Source organism: Lathyrus oleraceus, chromosome 6, assembly GCF_024323335.1.
Source record: "Lathyrus oleraceus cultivar Zhongwan6 chromosome 6, CAAS_Psat_ZW6_1.0, whole genome shotgun sequence".
Lineage (NCBI taxonomy): Eukaryota > Viridiplantae > Streptophyta > Magnoliopsida > Fabales > Fabaceae > Lathyrus > Lathyrus oleraceus.
The window spans coordinates 312,858,905-312,874,984 of record NC_066584.1 but is presented as its reverse complement, the minus strand read 5'-3'; the positions used below and the strand labels follow the sequence as shown (position 1 = coordinate 312,874,984).

The 16,080-nt window shown below is 35.9% G+C and overlaps 1 long non-coding RNA gene across 1 annotated transcript; it reads left to right on the top strand.

Moving 5' to 3' along the window:
- The first annotated feature begins 9,477 nt into the window (after window positions 1-9,477).
- On the top strand, window positions 9,478-11,425 carry LOC127097029 (uncharacterized). The gene is made up of 2 exons (XR_007792900.1): window positions 9,478-9,913; window positions 11,171-11,425. It is a non-coding gene; the product is annotated as an uncharacterized LOC127097029 (long non-coding RNA).
- The last annotated feature ends 4,655 nt before the right edge of the window (window positions 11,426-16,080 follow it).

Sequence of the window (16,080 nt, the reverse complement as noted above, 5' to 3'; positions counted from 1 at the left end):
GCAATCACAAAATACATAACATTCAGACTGAATGTTCTATATACAGATGTCTTGACATCGGGTCTGACATCTTAGGTAAATCCTGCACATCCACATTTTAAACACCCTGCAGGAACCTGTTATCTCATGTCAAGACAACACTTGTGACAACTTGTGAAAACTCTAGGTTTTACCAAAATTGATGCCAACATATAGAACCAACAATTTGGATTTGAAATGATAGAGTTATGCATTTTTGAAGTTTGGAAAAATCACTTGATCAATGGTATAGGTCAAAAGTGACCTATAATGTAGCCTCATATCACATGTTCAAAGAAGTTGAATTATCTCCCACTCCAAACATCAAAGTTGAAGTAGACACATTGAATTTGATTGTGAAACTTGGAAATATTTCATCTCATAAAAATTGAGCAAGTTATGGCTTTGGGAAGTTGACTTTCAAATTAGGGTTTAGACAAAATGACCTATAATGTTTCAACATAGAAAATGATTTTCCAAGCAAAAATAGCTCTAGGTATCAACATGAAAGTTGTTTATAATGTAATTTAGAGTAAGTTTTCTTCTTGGAATCATTTTCATATGGTGAAAATTGTAGGAGATAGGGTCTAGGGAGACCTAGTTTTGATCAGATGAATTCATATGGCCAACCACCATCAACCAACTTGCTAATTTCCAATTCTCTTGGCTTTCTTGGCTCATGGTAGATCATATATGCATAAGATGATGAAATTTGAAGTTTCCCTTGAGAAATTTGATCAATTGGTGAGATAGCTTATTGGAGAAGTTACTCAAGATTCCTAGTCAAACTAAGGTTTCCAAGGCAAATCACCCTCAAACTCTTGAAGCAAACTTGATCAATATAACATGTAGAGAACATCGGGACTCATATATGATGCTCATAACCATTCTTGAGTCAATTCTTGATTGTGCTCTTTGTTCATGAGGGTCTCAAACCCTAGATGTGATCAATGAATCAAGGAGATCATGTCCCTTCCTACAAAAGAGTTAGATAGATACAAAGACATATTTTTGGTATTTTTGTTAGTGAAATGATAAAATACAAGTATGATATAATCACAAAATGCTTGGTGATCTCTCCCAAAATAAACCCAATGAAGGAGGGGTAAGGAGGATGCCAAGGTATGATCCCAATGTTAATGTTTATGATGAAATGCATGAGGGATCTTAGGGTCAAAATTGGGGTCTTACATTGGGCTATGAGTCTTTTGTATGGAAAATCATCGTTTATAGGCACTCATTCAAGTTCTATACCTTCCATTATGGACAAGTGATCGGCCACGATGTTTTCAGTGCCTCGTTTATCCTTGATTTCTAGGTCAAACTCTTGTAATAGTAGGATCCACCTTATGAGTCTTGGTTTAGCGTCTTTTTTGTTCAACAGGTATCTAATTGCAGCATGATCGGTATAGATAATTATCTTTGCTCCTACTAGGTAGGAACAAAATTTATCCAGAGCGAACACTACGACTAAAAGTTCCTTTTCTGTGGTGGAATAGTTCATTTGTGCAGGGTCTAGGGTTCTACTTGCATAGTATATTGCATGAAGTTTCTTATCCCTTTTTTGTCCTAAGACTGCGCCTACAGCATAGTCACTAGCGTCACACATGATTTCAAAAGGTAATCTCCAATCGGGCGGTTGCATGATAGGTGCGGTAATAAGAGCTGTTTTCAGTTGTTCAAACGCCGCTAGGAATTTGTCGTCAAAGATGAATTCGGCGTCTTTCATCAATAAGCCAGTCAGTGGTTTGGTGATTTTTGAGAAATCTTTAATGAATCGTCGGTAGAAACCGGCGTGTCCTAAGAAGCTTCGTATTTCTCTTACGGTTTTCGAAGGTTGGAGGTTTTCTATAACTTTTATTTTGGCCTTGTCGACTTCAATCCCCTTGTCGGATACTATGTGTCCGAGCACGATTCCTTGTCGGACCATGAAATGGCATTTTTCCTAGTTTAGCACTAGGTTTACTTTTACTCATCTTTTGAGGATGAATCCTCGGTCAAACTTTTCACTTTTCCTTGATTTCCATGGCCACTTATCAATCCATCTCTCATATCCATCACCTTTTCTTCTTTTTCTTCTACGAGGTGGTTTATCCTTTTGAACTTGTGGTGGTGGTTCTGGCTCTATCCTGAGAGCTAGCTTTTCAGGTTTAGGTTCAATTTTTTCATCCACCACCTCAAAGTCTAATTTGCCCCTTTTAATAATAATGAGTTCCCTAGTTTCATGGTCTTCTAATTTTCTCTTCTTATTCAGGGTCTCAAATAAAGGTGCATTGGTGTGGATATTTTCCGATAGCTCTTCATATCTTTCGGATTTGGGGTCTACCTTAACTTCCATAGACCTTTGCGGGAAAGGAATCGGTGATTTATAGGGAGGAGGAACAACACATAGTTCTTCCTTATCTACCTCTTTGACAACCTCCCTCTCGGGTGGTGCCAGCGGTTCTTTCTCAATCTCTACTCTTTTCTCACCTGAACCCTCCTCATTATCACTCCCCTTAGGATTTTCGGTAAACTTTTCACCGGTGATTGTTACAACATCTACATGTTTCTCAGGGAAAGGTCCTAGAGGTGTATGCGCAAGTGGGGAGATTTTAGTCTCCAATGCCTCGTTGTGAGTGACGAGGGACTCAACCACAGTGTTCAGTTGCATAAAGGTTTCATTGGTAAAGAGACTATGTTTTCTAATTTCTTTATTCTTAAGAGTTTTTGTAGCCACAAAGTGTTCCATCATATAGATTCTATCCTAGAGTGAGTTTGCGTCTCATCCATTAATATTTCCAGGTTGGATTTATAGGAATCTTGCAATTCCTCAAAATACTGGGAGTGATAATCGTAGAGAAAATTTGGGTGATACATAATAATAGAGAAAAGAGTGCCTTAGTCTATATTGGGAAACACTGAAGTTACGATATCGACTAAATTAGTCCCCGGCAACGGCGCCAAAAACTTGATCGTGACTTAGTAAGTCTATGTGAATCGTGACTGCAAGTGCACAGTCCTATCACATAGTTTTAAAGATTATCGAACCCACAAGGACTAATAATCGAATGTATCATGGTCTAATGTTGCTATGTAAATCTAAGGCTGATGATTGTTCTATGATTGGAGGGATGAAGAGAAATAACTATAACGTAAATAGAATAATAAGATATGGGATATAGGGGATATCGGTATGTAATACCTCAAACTTCAGGGATTTGATAGATAGTTGGTGTAATCTTATTGGTTAAAATATTCTTCAGTAGAAATTATTTATAGAAAGGACTTAGTCTCACACTCTCATTTTTATTGATTCTGACCATACTCCTAAACCAGAATGCTTGGCTCTCGAGGTCTCATTTTGAATTTAAAAGTAATTTTTGAATATAAATAAAGTTTAATTAGTCCTAAAGCGCTCTCGGTGTGTTTAGGATTAATTCCTAGTTTCAGCTATCTGGTTAAAATCTCAAACTCTCGTTTTTATTGACTGTAACCTTAGTTTGTTTTGCACTCTCGTACGAAGAACAGTTTGATTAAAATAAGAAACTAAAAACCGGAAAAATATGTTTTATAAAACTAACACCAATTATTTATTGAATCCCGTCGTTTCGACGGTCTTTACATACCGATACCTAAGGGTTTAACCGGACATGGATCTGGTAACAGACATGGTATCTGGGAAATTAAACATGCAATAACGCATAAATAAATAAAACAGTAATCAAAATAAAACCTGGATTGCAATTTAAGAACTGGAACTGAATCTTGAATCTTCGATTAAAATAATTCTGGCAGGCTTTGGCAATGAATAACCCTTACAATTGAATCCCAAATGCGTAAAATAATAAACCATAATAGTCCCCGATGTGGAGAAACTATCAATTTTACAAGGTAAGAAACTGCCTAGAAAACTAAAAGAAAATAAATGTTGAATGAAAAAATAATCGTAAACTTGAAAACTGGGAGAAGAAAGATCGTGCGATTCTGAGAGGTCCTTTATATATATTTTCCATATTCCTCATTTGTAGCAGAGGTAAGTGGCTTCGTGGCTAAAAAGGCGGAGAAAAGGGTGGAAAACTAGGTTGTGGTGGTTGCCACAACCCTAACTTTTTAATGAGTGGTGAGTGCCACCTTTGTAACAACAAAAAACCATTTCTCAAGGGTTGGTGGCGGGCGCCACCTATCCCTTGAGCCAATGTGGCGGGCGCCGCACTCCTAGGATAATGGGCGCCACAAGCCCATTTGCTTTGGTGGCCCATTATCTCCTTGAAAGCTTCATTTTCTTCTCTTTTTCTTCCCTTTTTCTTTCCTTTTTGCTATTTTCCATTTTGCTTGCGGTAAACCTTTTAATCGATAAATACCTACAATAAACATAAAATACTGCGTAATAGTAAGTGTTAATCGAGTAAAAATCAATGCATATTGAGCCAAAAATACGATACATTTTCGTGTTATCATTTTTCTATAAACACCTTGGCCATTAGCCTAGTCTTATACCTTATACTATAAGACTTGTTAGGATCCTCCTTTCTTTTGTACACCCATATATAACCAATAACATTCTTTTCCACGGGGAACGAGTTCACCTTCCCTGTGTTGTTCTTATGAAAAGATTGCATCTCTTCCTCCATAACAACCAACCAACTCTATCTATATTTGTCTTTGGTAGCTTTCTTAAAGGTGATCGAGTCATCATCTTCAACCGAGAGTGCATATTCCACTAAGTTTACCTCCCATAATGCCTCAGAGGTTTGTGTGACCCAAAGTTCTAAACTAGTTTATAAATACTCTCTAGCATAGTGATATCCAAATATTCATGCTACTATTGTTGTAATGTGTATGTGTTTTCCTTTTGAACCTCCTCGTGATCAAATTCATCATCCTCTTCATTATGAGTAACATCAGGATACCCCACCAAAACATGACTAGATTCTGGTTGGTCTGTAGATTCTATCTCAACTACTTTATTTGATATTTTAACATCACCATCATTAGACACCATAGATTTTTCATCAAAGGAGACATCTCTACTCATCGCAAACTTAGAATCTTCTAAACTCCAAAGGAGATAGCCTTTGAACCCTTTTGCATATCCTAGAAATATAACTTTCTTGGCTCTATTATCAAGTTTGTTATCCTTGACGTGATAATAGCTTGTGCATCCAAAAAAATTTAGCCTATCATAATCAGCATGTTCACCTGACCATATCCTATAAGGCGTGTCTCCATCTAGACTAGAATGTGAGGCTCGATTTACTATGTAATAAGATGTAACAACTGATTCTACACACCATTCTCGCTAAAGTTGGCTTCTTTAATAATATAACACAATTCTCACTAAAGTTGAATAAGAAAAACAATGTAGCATAAACCATAATTGTATGAAAAATATATATTTTCAAAGAAGAAAGATTGATATATTATAAGAGAAGTGTCACTTTGTTACATTTTGTTACTTGTATTGTTATTGATGTTATGAACAAAGTCATGCTTTATTTATGTAGTATTCTATATACTATAAATTATGAGAACTAAATTTCACATAAACATAATCACCAACTTTGTTACTTTCTTGTTAAGATTTCTTGGAAAATTAGCATTTTTTATTTACTTATTTCTAATATTTAGCATGGCTAAATAGTCAAAAATTGAATATATGTATGTATAGAAAGAACACGCATGTAGACTCATTAACCAATTACTAAAACACATTTCATAATTAAATATAACACATGGTATAAAATCCTATTTATTATAAAAAATAACACATTTTTGGTTTACTTATTTATATCTAGTAATGTAGCTCTTCTTGCACACTATTAGTATAAACCTGTTTTTATAGATCTAGATCTTCTCCTATGCATTTGTTGTAGCTTTCATTCAACTCCAATCTCAACCACTCATCCAAAAGTTTCTCTATTTTCAAAACAAATGTTTCTCATTTATTTATTTATTTTTACTATGATCCACTAGAATAAGAGAAGAAGTGATGGTTGTCGAGAAAAGACAGCAGACGATCTATTTCTTTTTTTTATATCTTTTGTCTCCAAATAAGTATGTTAATTTCGGAAAATTGCTAATGTTGGAATTACACCCAAATCATGGAGAATTCCAAATAAATCTTGATGAATAAGAATCAATTCTTTTGATTGATTTCTCTTCTTGTTCTTCACTCTTCACTCGAGTTAATCAACCACACCTTTGTTGCAAAATGATTTTGTTGTACAAAAAATTAAGAATAAAAATAAAAGATGAATTGGGGAAGAAAAAAGAAATTAGGGTTTAAGAGAAAAGGGGAAAAGGGGGAATATTTCTACATAGTTTCTCTCTACCTTCAAACTGAAAATATTTATTCAATCTTTTCTTTATGCAACTGCGTCATTACAATGATAGGGTACCTCTCTATTTATAGGTTGTGATTTCTAAAACGCCAAGGAATCTCCAACTAACCTAACTCAGTTAAAAACAAAAAATAAATCTAAGTCCTCAATTTCTGTCGAAGACACACTTCTTCGACATTTCAACAACTATACAATTTTTTACGCAGAGCATTTCGACAGCAACAGGCTCTGTCGAAATGCTACTTTGACATAAAGAATTATATTCTCAACACACCACCTAATTCATTATGTTTAAGCTATCTACATTCATCATTGTTCTTAGTATTTTGAACACTTCAACCTGGACATCTTTCATCATGATGTCTGCAATCTGATTCTCAGTTCGGCAGTGTTCCAAGTTAAGCTTCACATTTCCTACTTGCTCTTGAAGATAATGGAACCTCATTTCTATATGTTTGCTTCTTCCATGTGCTATCAGATTCTTTGCCAAATTGATAGCAGACATGTTGTCGATATTCATGGTAATTTCTCCATGATTCTTCCCTGTAATTTCTTTGACCAAATTCACCATCCATGTTGCTTGACATGCATAGAGAGAAGCAGCTATTTACTCTGCTTCACACAATGACAATGTTACTACTGGTTCTTTTCTTGAGCTCTAAGCAACTGGTGCACCACCTAGCATAAACACATAACCAGTTATGCTTTTTCTATCCTCAACATCACTACACCAACTTGAGTCGGTGTAACCCACTAGCTTTCATTCTTTTCCTTTATTAGATGCATAAAACATAATGCCATAGTCGTTAGTTCCTTTGATATGCCGCAGTATCCTTTTCGTCACTGCTAGATATGATACCTTTGGCTTCTGCATGAGTCTACTCACCATACCTATACAATATGCTAGATCATAACTTGTGTGACAAATGTATCTTAATGACCCAATAAGTATTATGTATTGTACTATGTTGGATCGATATTTTCTTCATTTGATTTTTTCGACAGTTGCAGTATTTGTTCAGTAGATCTTGATGTTGCATTGCAGTCTTCCATCTCAAAAGTTTTAATTACTTCATTTGCATATCTTCTTTGGTGCATCATCATGCCTCTACCACTCTTGTAGAATTAGATACCAAGGAAGTATGAAATGTTGCCCATATTAGACATTTCAAACTCCTTTCTTAGATCACCTTTGAAGTCTTCAATCTCTTTCTTACAGCTACATGTTATTAACAAGTCATCAACATATAGACATAATATAAGCAATTCATTCTTGATTTTTCTTACATATACTCCATGATCAATTGTGCATTTCACATATTCCTTCTCCCTAATGAAACTATCTATCTTCCTATTCCAAGCTCTTGGAGCTTGTTTGAGTCCATACAGGGCTTTATGCAACATGTATACTTTGTTTCTTGGACTTGTTTCACAAACCCAACTGGTTGTGAAACATCAACTTCTTCATCTAAGGGGTCATTTAGGAATGCACATTTCACATCCATTTGACACATATGCTAGTTGTTCATGATTGTTAGTACCATACCTTAAATCCCCCCCCCCCCCTCCATATTTTGTTTTATCTGGCTTATTGCTACATTCATCTGCATACACAAGTCTCTTATTAAATATTCATTTAGGTGAATCAGTCATTCATATCATCTGCATCATACACCATTTGTAGGTCAAAGGTTTTTTTTTTATGAATTCGACTGGTTGGTTTGATCTGAATATGTGGGATATTCTCAGTACTTAGTGACTAAGTACTCTCCATAGGGATTAGGGTTTTATTCTCTATATTATGGTTACTTTAGGATCAATTTGTTGAGGAATGGATTGGTACTTTGTAAAGGAGAAAGATAAGGATGCAAGACAAAAAAAACTTTGATTTTGAATAAAAAAAGAATTTCATTAACATAAGAATATTACAAGAGGTTTTTTGCAAAGTACATTCAAGTTGTCATTACATCCAAGTACAAGCTATTACATTACAAAACCACTATAAAAGAGATTACATGAAGAAAACTACCAAAAAAATATAGTTGACTTTTGGTCAACAAGGTTGACCTATTGATCATTGACAATTTGACCTGAATTTGACTTGGTCTTGAATCTCTACACTTCAATTCTAATGCATCTTCGATTCTCTTCAGGTGACCTAGTGACCTAGTGACCTAGTAAACTATAAGCATCACCAAAACCTACACAGAACACACTCCAGGTTAAGTTTTTGTATTCAATTCAAATGCAAGAAAAAAGAACAATACAAAAAAGAGCCAGGACGCTGCCACTGCTAGGAGGTCTCCAAGGCATGCAAGATTTTATTCTAAGAACAATTTGAATAAGCCATTTGTTGTTAATTATGGTGACATACCTGATCTTGATAACTCTCAGAGAAATGTTCAAAGGGATGAATTCCTAGGGTAAATCCCTATTACAATGATGATATCCCTACAAATCCTTCAATATAACAAAATCCTAAAGTCCATGAAGATAAAATATGCTTACCACAACAAACAGCAAAAGACTTGGCTGATAAAATGCATTTACCAAATCAAAATCTAGAAGACTCTGTTGTTAACAAGTGCTTACCGCATAAAACACATACATACTTTATCTTTCCAAAGTTGAGCCATGAGCTATGAAATTCGAAGCTACCAAATTCAGGCCAAGAGAGGTAGTAAAGCATGTACTCCAGACAGCTGCAACATCATTGCAGAAAATGTTAACATTGGAATTTACAATTTTACCATAGAAATTAAAATCTAAACCTAATAAAAAACTAGGATTAATCACTTTTTTTTTAATTCATTTTTTCAACAATCAATTAAGAGTTAATCAACCACTAATAATGTTAAAAACCCTAATTAAAACTAACAATTTATTTCCAACAATTTGCATTAATATGAATTAATCAATCATACAAAATGTAACAAAATTAAAGAATGAAAATAGCAAAATAAAATGTCAAAACAATTCAAACAAAGGGGTACATTAATCAATAGAAAGGTTCAAACATCACAGGCCCAAGCAAAGGCCCATGTTGGCTTCAACAAATGAAGCAGGGGTGTAAAGTCTGAGGTAGGTGTGGATAACACGAGATTGGGCCAAAAGGCCCAATGTCAATTTCAGCAAGGAAGCTGAGTGAATGATTCAGCAAAAGCACACGTTACATGAGGAACACATATTTCATGTGCTATTATTTAGAGTAAGAATAAAATCAATGAAGCTCCCTCCACAGAGTTCAGCTCCTCCTCCTCTGTGCCGGAGGTCGCCTCCAGCGGCGGCGGAACCCTAGTGTCCAAAATAACTACATCATCTTTTTCACCTCATTCTTCTGATTCCAAATATCACGTTTATATCCCCTGATTCTTCCTAAACAAACTAAATCGAAGCCACATGTCGAAGAAACCTAAACCTTAGAACTAAAATTAAATCCTTCACTCTCGTAATCAACCCCCTAGAGGTTAGGGCTTTGATTCCTCTGAACCTCCCATACACCATGGCAACAAGCACGAAGTGAACAGATGAAGAAAATGAAAGCAACTCACCAGAGCAACGCTAGAGTTCAGGTAAGATGCTTTGAATCCTCTCGAATCTTTTTCTTCTTTCTTTTTTCATCTTCTTCTTAAAAGTCTTGAGATATTGTGAGAGCAGAGGCAAGTGTGAGTTCGAGTGCAAGAAGTTGAATGGAAAGCTCTGAAGAGTGAGGGAGAGTTCGTGTGTGAGAATCAAAGAGTGTGAGGTGTTGAATGAATATCTGAAGAGTAAGGAAGAGTGATGAATCATCATCATTCAATTAAGCTCTGAACTGGTTTTATAGGTGACGAATTAACAGAGAATCCAACTCTGTTAATTGTTGGTTAGCAATGTGAATGGAAAGTTGTTAGAGGTGATTCACGGCGTGAGATTCAGTTGGATGGTTAGGATTAGATTTTGTTAGAGGAATTGATTTCAGTTAGCGTGAATTGAGAAATGAGTTGTTATAGTTAAAGTTAATGGAAATGTTAGTTGGTGATGAAATCAGTTTAGTTAAGTGTGATGTTTATTGGTGAGGTGGAAATTAAATTGGTTTGCTCGATCATTTTCCATGCACGATTGTGTTATGGTTATTATTGTAAATTTTTTATTGATTTAATTTTGGAAATGTTAAGTGAAATGGCTCGAATGACTTGGATGCCCTGCTGATGTTGTGTACATAATTGATGTAATATTGTTGGATTGATTATGATGCCCATGATGCAGGATTGTGAATTGTCATCGTGATGTCCTGCTGATGGCTGTTATGTGTTGTAGGATGCTTGCATTAGCTTGTTTGCATTTGGTGTAGGACTGTTGGATTTTTAGGTGTTGATTGTGAATGTTGGATTGCTAGTTCTTGTGCTTGATATGTGTTGTTATGCTATGCCATTTTGTTAAATGTATTACTATATGATAACATGATGCTTTTGTTTTGAATCTTATGTTGCTTTTGTCATGGTTGTTTGGAAATGTACTTGATGGTCATGAATGTATATAATGGCAATGAATGGAAATGTTTGGAATATGGTGGAATGTCATGCTTGGATGTATGGTGATGCTTTGGCCATGGATGTTAGGTTTGGTCTAGGTTAGGCATGGTATGTTGAAATGTCATTTGCTAGGTTTGAAGTGGTGAACTTATTATGTGTTGTTGGTTTATGTTCCATTTGGAATGTAATGCATTTGCATGATGGATGTTAGGTCTGGTTTGGAATTAGCTCATGCTTGAAATTGCTTTGACATGTTGGACTTGAAATGCTTGAAAATGACATAAGTGGCATATATTGGTTTTGGATTTCTTTTTGTAGGTGATGGACAAGTGTAAAGATGATGTGGATCTTAAAGAACAAGGACATTAGGGTTTAGGGGTGTTGACATGATGAGTTGACTTTGGTCAACTGGTTAACCGAAAAGTCAAAGTTGACCAAAGTTAACTTATCCAAAAAGAATGTATTTCTTTGTAATTTTTCAATGAAACATGTATGGACAATGTAATTAGTGAATGGAATGTAGTTTTTAGTAAAATGTTCTAATGAAACACATGAAACAAATTTGAAGTCAAATGATCTCTTTCTTTCAATGAAACCAATTTGAAACAAGTGCCTTGAATGAATGAATGAAATTAAAATCCAATGACCATGGAATGATTTGACAAAATGGATAGTGGACTTAAACCAATGGGACTAAAAATGAACCTTGACATGCCATGGAAACAATGAATGACAAGAGAATGGAGTGAAACTTGGATCAAATGATGACCATGAAAACCAATGGATGAAATATGACTTGAATCAAATAAGACCATGAGAACATTTAGTCAATAAATAGAGTATGAATGAAATATGAATGCAAGCTTACCTTAGACCAATCACATATCACCATGAACTAGGGTTCTAACTAGGTCAAAGATCAAAGTGTCAAGCAACAAACAAGTACCTCAAACCAAGTGAGCAGTCAACACAAGTAGTGCACCAATGTCATGAATCACAACTAGGGTTTCCACCACCTCAAAGAAAACCACTAGATACACAAGCTTCTCAGATCAAGAATTAGGATTTGGTATGGAATGAACACCAAGATGCGACTTCCATTGCCTAAAGCACTTAACAATTAGGGGTTTGCACCTTGATCACCATGATGGGCTCCCCACATTGACTGCAGCATCACAACTACTAGGGTTTGATCCTCAAGCAAACCCTAGCTCCTTGTAAAGTATAATCAGTCTCAAACCTTTGAATTTATGATGATGTTAATACACTAGATGATATGAATGTTCATGAATGTAAATGAATCTCGAACGAAGAGGTTAGATGAAAATAAAAAGGGGAGGGCAAGTTTTGGGGTATGACAATATGTAAACAACTGATTGAGTTAATGGGGGGGGGGGGGTCACCTAACAGTTACTAGCAAAGAACATTGTGGTTCTACCTTCACATTCATACTACCATACAAGGTCTCAACAACTTGTGATAATTCTGATAATCCAGGTGACCTTTCAGATGTTTATAATAATGAAGATGAAACAACCGAGGGATTCTTCCAATTCAAACCGCAAAATTTAGGCTCACTTTTCACTTCTAATGGATCCACTAGGCCACATAGAATCTCACACAAGTTCAACGACTTTCCAGACAACAACTCTTACTCAAACCTCTCTAGTAACATCATTCAAATGGGACAAATTCAATTTAGGACGCATCTTTGGTTATTGTTAATGCTTCAGACATGTCTGAATCAACAGTTCATCAAGTCACAGCTCAGAAACAAAGCATGATTGTTTAGTTAATTGAAACAAACATAATCATGATAATGATAAGCCACATACAATTACAAAAAATGACATCAAAACACTCAAAGTCCTTGTAGTGAGTTTCATAGTTAGATAGAACATTACACTTTTATTTAGAACTTTGGAACTTCTTCATGAACACTTTTATCAGTTAGCATTGTTCTGCAAACACACAACAAACCAAAAGTGAAATCCACATTTTTGCATTGACAGTAAAACATCCAAAATCGATTCAGTAACACTTTAACCAATTAACTAAGTTCAACAATCGACAAAATTTTAGAATAACTAACCCTCCCTAACTTAACAACCTGACCACACTTCTAGCTTCCTGTTCGAGTTAGTTAATCTCTCAAACAACTTTCCCTCCAATTTTTACTTCAAAATCTAAACACCAAAACTTATCAAACTAACACATATTTCACATTCAAACCCTAAAAAATTCTCACGAACATAAAATCTAACTAACTTCATTAAAACTCAATCCTGGCCTCTCTTAAATCCCTCACATGGATTGCAATCCAAGGGAATAAATCCAACAATTCCTAACCAACTAACCATTTCCCCTCCAAAATCAATCTAATCATCACCTATAAAAACCATCATTTTTCACTAATCATCATCAACAATCCTTACCCTAAAATCACTATGTCCGATTTCATCCTCACCACCTTCCGCACATCACCAAAGCCCTTTTAACATCACTCATCAGAGCTCCACATTAAAGCTATGATAGAGTAGGACTCAATCTCTCGTCACTCTATTCATCATCACACATCAATCTCTCATTAATTCTATCAACAACATAACAACAACACTTAGGAAATATCAGAAGAATCAGCAAAAAGAAGAAGAAAAAGCAAGTTATAGTAAAAGGGAGAAATAGTTACATGAAGCTATTTTAATCTCTGGGTTTCTCTTCTACTTGTCGGTGCTGGAAATACAACACTGACCAGAGGAAATCTCCCCTCCATTGGTAATTGTAGCGGTGTATTCGTTACCATTGGAGATATTGACTAAATCCAAGGTAAATCATACAAGTCGAGTCGCCACCGCACTTCTATTTATCCAAAGGAATGGTTAGAAAGCGAACAAAAACCTAAAAGTTTTATCGAATCAAAAACTAGTAAAAATGTCAGAGATCTGGGTAAGGGGGTTGGTTTTGTAATGGGAAGATATTAGGCACCCAAAGCATCCTAGGTACTCCTAGGGAGCCCTTTTCACATTTGTTGTAAGGTTGTTGTTTTTTTTTTTTGTGAATTTTTTTTTGTGCAAACATGATTGAAGGGATGAGAAAAGAATATACAAATTTATTTACATTTTGTGTCTGAATGGATGAACCCATTTCCTACGTACCATCTTAAAAAAAGATTAGGGTCAAAACCTCGTAGTTCGGGGTAAAAAAATTCAAAAAAAAGTTGGTGAATTGATTGGTCCAAAAACCTTAAGGTCTTTTGTTATCAAAGGGAGAAAACTCAACCTAAAACCACAAATCCACCATGTGAGGATAGCTTCAACATGCTAGTGAGGGGTTAACCCTATAATAAGCATGGAAGACTCATTGTCCATCACTAAGGATAAAGGTGAGTATTATATCTACCTCAAGGACAATTCAAACCTAATAGCTAATGGTTATAAAAAAGGGGTTTGATTAAGAAGGTGGCCATTGAAACCACAAAAAGTATTTGAATGGGTTATATTTACCAATTAAAAGTATTTACAAAAATATGGTTAAAGTGGATTAAAAGGTTCAATTCAGAATAAGTGTTACGAAAAATAAGTTTTGAAAATCAAAAGCATAAGGCTTAGGTTTCTAATGTTGAAAACAAAAGTTATTGTTTGCACAAATTTTTTGGCTTGGGTTAGAATGGGGAAAAAAAGAAGGGTTAAATTCCTAAACATACAAGAGATAAGGGAAAAGAAAATAAAACCACATTAGGAGTTTCCCTCTTGAGATCATATTGATGATCCAAGTAGCTCCCATCCTTTGGAATAAGCAGTCACAAACAAATATCTCAAGCCATTAAGCACGGGTAATCGGAATACCTCCAGGGGATATCCCACAAATAAAGTGGAACACCGGGCCATCTCTGCAAGAGTCATGTGAGCCCTCACAAAAAAACTCAACAAACAGGTTAGAGAAACAAGATAGGGTAATCAAGAGTTGCCCCCAAATCAAAATGTAACCACATGAATCATGCCATTAAAATTCACAAAAAAGCTCACAAAAAGCAACCAAGGGCATGAGGCCTAAACCTCTTGTCAAACACATACATTAAAAGGGTATCAAAAAATTTCAGGTTGAAAGTATAAAGTAGTGGAAATAGGGCATACCTGATTGGGGAGGATCGATTGAAATTGAGTTGCACCCGTGAGGTTTGCAGAGCAATCCGAGGGTTTATATGAGAGGGAATTGGTTCTTTGTCGATGAGTTCCCTTCAGCCTCTAGAGGTTGCTCTGAACTTTGTTAGCTCTTCTCTCACTTTCTTTTTCCTGCCAGGGTAATAGGAATGGCATGTCCTTTTGTTTCACTGAAACTCTGAATTTATAACCTGATTTTTGTGGACCTGTGGGCTCAAATGAGAGAGGCCCAAGTCCAAATTTTTTTTTTGTTATACTTTTTTTTTTTAGTAAACAAAAGTAAGAGAAACAATGATGTATAATTCAAGCATGCTTGGTGATCTCAAACCAATCACAAGGAGTCCCACCCAAAGGCAAGGGAACCAAGATGCTCATGATCCTTGAGGCTATGCAAATGCAATGTTATGATGCCATGAGGGATCTTAGGGTCAAAATTGGGGTCTTGCAGATGCCCCTATTTAAGGTCATTCTAGCCGGAGAAGTGAAGGTTAAAATCTTCGTCTCGACGAGGTAGAATGGGCTTAAATAATAACAAAGAGACAAATTTTGGTCCCTAAGAGACCTCATGATGCAGGTGTATGTATGCAAATAGTACGAACTCTGTGGGGATATGTGTCCACAAAGAAGAAAAGACATCCGGAGAAACTGACAATCCATATGAGAAATACACTCAATGGGACAGAGACTCTGGGGACTCTTATGGGGATAGGAGAGGGAATAAAATGCGTGAGCAAGTCACGACTTAACGCTTGGGGAACAGAATTCCAAAGGGAAAATATCCAATGGAAAGACTCGAGCTGACTCGAAGATGCATGTATTGGGGAATATGCCAATACAGCAAAAACTATCCACAACGGATACTTCAGATAAAAATCCGGATGAAAATAATCCACTAAGGGACTTCGCTAGGGATGCCTAAAAGGACACTCCTGGGGAAGCAGCGGGACGAGGTATTACCGGTTACTGGGTAATAAGCTCAAGGAGACATGTGATCTGATCGCCGGTATGAGGGTGAGATACAACATGCTCGGGAAGAATGAATATCTAAGACCGGTATAAGGGTGAGAG